General features: G+C 38.1%; 1 long non-coding RNA gene across 1 annotated transcript; it reads right to left on the minus strand.

The window, feature by feature from the left end:
* Positions 1 to 1,131: 1,131 nt before the first annotated feature.
* Positions 1,132 to 2,543, minus strand: LOC143175358 (uncharacterized). Its single transcript, XR_013000166.1, has 3 exons — positions 2,491 to 2,543; positions 1,319 to 1,563; positions 1,132 to 1,219 (listed from the first exon to the last, which is right to left on the minus strand). It is a non-coding gene; the product is annotated as an uncharacterized LOC143175358 (long non-coding RNA).
* Positions 2,544 to 3,551: the final 1,008 nt, after the last annotated feature.

Below are 3,551 nucleotides of genomic sequence, written 5' to 3' on the forward strand. Positions count from 1 at the left end.
TTTTGCATTAGCGAGTAACAGTTAGCGAGTCAGCGAGTTATAACAGAATAAAGTATTTGTTATTGTTATCTAGCGAGTCTAATTCTTTCTTTTTATTCCTCATCACGGCAACACGTGGGACTGTAATAAAATTAATCCTACAATATGAAAAGGTGTAGTACTATATAAAAATATAAAAATTTATAAAACTATATAAAACTGTATTACCCTACATGAAAAGGTGTAATACTATATACAACTATATAAAACTGTATAAACAGTATAAAACTGTATAAAAGTATATAGTAAAACTATATAAAAGCTTAGACGAAGCAGTTTCTCATCTTAAATAAATATAACTAGACCAAAATAGATTTTCATGTACAGGAAGTAGGTTACACTCCATCCAATGTGTCTTATATTCAACGATTGTATACGTCTTAATGGCCGTAAGAGGACGCTACTGGGTGATGTGTCTTATATTGTACGTTTGTATACCTCTTAATGGACGTACGTGGACCCCACTGGGTGACATTTTAACTCAATCTGACACAAGAAAGGTATACAAAGCACTTTCTCGTATTAACTAAGTCTACCTAGGGCAAAATGCAGTTTTACATATAGCAAGTACGGTCCGCTCCATTCGATGGGTAAAATGTCGTACGCTTGTATACCTCTTGGTGTCCTTACGCGTACGTTACTGGGTGACGATTTCTCTCAAACTGACACAGCAAACAGTATACAAAGTAGCTTCCCATATCAAGTCAGTCAACCTAGATCAAAATACAGTTTTACATGTAGGAAGAAGGATACACTCGATTCAACGTGTCTTATATTGTTCATTTGTTTAGCCCTTAATGGACGTACGTGGGCGCTACACTAGATACCGTATACAAAGCTGTTTGTCATAGTAAATAGCTCTATCAAGGGCAAAATACAGTATTAAATATAGGTAGAATGGTACACTTCATTGGATGTGTCCTATATTGTACGTTTGTATACATCGTAATCAGCGTATGTGGACGACGCTGTGTGACGTTTTTACACAAACCGACACTGGAAATGGTATATAAAGCAGTTTATCATATTAAATAAGTGTAACTAGAGCTAAATAAAGTTTTACCTATAGGAAGATGGATACATCCCATTCGACGTGTCTTATATTGTACGCCCATATACCTCTTAACGGCCGTTCGTTGGCGCTACTAGGTGACATTTTCCCTCAAACAGACACTGGAATCTGTACACAAAGTAGTTTCTCATATTAAATATGTCCACGTGGAACAAAATACAGTTTTACGTATAGGCAGATGGATACAATCCATACGATGTGTCGTACATTATACATTTGTATACTTCTCAATGGCCGTACGTGGACGCTACTGGGTGACTTTCTCTCTGAAACTGACACCGGAAACGGTGTACAAAGCAGCTTCGCATATTAAAGAAGTCCACCCAGTGCAAAATACAGTTGTACGTATAGGAAGAAGGATACACTCCATTCGATGTGTCTTACATTCCACATTTGTATACCTCTTAATGGGCGCACTTCGACTCTACTAGGTGTCGCTTTCACACCAGCAGCTACTGGAAATATCACAATGTGATAAATGCTCGTGTGAAGTGTATGAATGAGAATGTGAACGATATGACGGTTGGGAAGAGGTGGACCAGCAAGGGTGTTGAGTGGGAAGGATATATGAGTGAGTTGAAACAGTATACTGCGGTGAATGGAATGAATGTGAAAGAAAGTATTTGAGAGGAAGAAAAATATTTAACGATAAATCCCAAGGATTGTAAATATTTTTGAATTTCTGAGATTAGCTTTATAGACCTCTTCTTAGGAATGGATGCGACGAACTTATGACTCTAATTTCAAATGTAATGAGGATTGTCGTTGCTCGATGCAGTAGTAGTAGTAGTAGTAGTAGTAGTAGTAGTAGTAGTAGTAGTAGTAGTAATAGTAGTGGTATTCGTATTATAATGTATCAACAGATACTGTAAATAAGGTTTTACAACACATCGGATTATAAAATTCTTCGTCGAACATGTAGTCGTATCGTCATTTCTTCCCCCCGAAAATCGATTGGATATCCAGACTGTAAATGACTCTCGCCGGCGTTTCCAAGATTTTATATCCTGGCGGAACCTTGGGTGAGAATTCGTGAATCGAATGAACTCGTTTAATGTCATCATAGACGTTGTTGGCGTCATTGCATTCTACCCAAATAATGTTCATGTTAATAATATTCACAGGTATATCCGACACGCACCATGTGTTCAGTGATAACACGCGATTCGCAAAAAATCCCAAAATGGAACCAACATTATCGGGTTTTGTAAAGTTTATTCTGAAAACGCATCTAAGTTCGCTTTTCATATTGCTGTTATTTGCTCTTAAAATTATGGGATATTCATCGTTATGGAGAAAGTTAATCGTATCGTTGCGTGGATATCGCTTTGAAATTTCACTTTTCAAATTTGTCTCGATCGCTTCCAGTTCTTACGTACCGTTTGGAATGGTTTTCTCCTCGTCCTTGCCGCCGAAATAGAACTTGTTGTCTTACACATTCTAACTGATGTTCGGTATCGCGTAATAGCTCATTCGCTATTGCTCAAATCTATAAATAGGACTACATGGTCGACAATACAGCTCCCCTGCTCGTTAATCTGAACGTGCTTGATATTATTCTCTGTTTTCCTTATTTTCTTCGCAAGATACATGCAATACGGTAGTTTTATGTAAGAATTATATGAGAATTCGGTATTCGGTCCGAAATAACGAATCAGTTCGACCGGCAGACGAAGGTTTCCGAAACTTGCGAAATATTTTACACGCGATCCATTTTTACATACGGTACCCAATGTGTTCCCCGACCACAATTACTATCCAGATTAACTATAGCAAGTTCATTCGTCCATGGTTTCTTCGGCAATTCAAGTCGCATGAAAACACGGCGAAAATGCGGTAACTTCTTACACATAGCTTCTAATTCGATGTTCGTCATTGATTAATTTTTTTCGTTATCGAAGTTTGTTTTTTTCTTCTTTTTCAAACATTTTCCACTTTTATACGGAGATAGATACGACTTGTGACTCTCCATAAAACGGTTGCGTCGTTGCAATTCTTTCAATTCCTTCCTTGCCGACTTCGCATCGTTTATCGTTTCAATCACATATGAGACACCGCCCGACAACGTTCCTATGGTTGACAAAACAGGCAAGAGGAACGGTGGAAAACCGCCGCGTTTAGCGATCGGTAGGATCCTTGTACTATTTTTCTTCTTTTCATGTTGTTGTTGCTTCTTTCTCGGTCCCATACTTAATTTCGTTTCGGCTTTCATGATTGCCCATACAGCACCTGCTGATAATTTCTCGCCAATTGAAGTGTCCTTAGACGTTATGCTTTGGAGTGCCCGATCAGCTAAAATCTTATCTGCTTTATGACCTTCTTCGATATCAGTGTGTTTCCAATACTCGGTATCGTACTCTCAACAAACCTCGTCCAAAGTATTAATTCTCTGGTCGCAAAACAACAAAACTGGAAATCTCGATCCAGACTGATATCGGAA

Source organism: Nomia melanderi, unplaced genomic scaffold, assembly GCF_051020985.1.
Source record: "Nomia melanderi isolate GNS246 unplaced genomic scaffold, iyNomMela1 scaffold0066, whole genome shotgun sequence".
NCBI classification, from domain to species: domain Eukaryota; kingdom Metazoa; phylum Arthropoda; class Insecta; order Hymenoptera; family Halictidae; genus Nomia; species Nomia melanderi.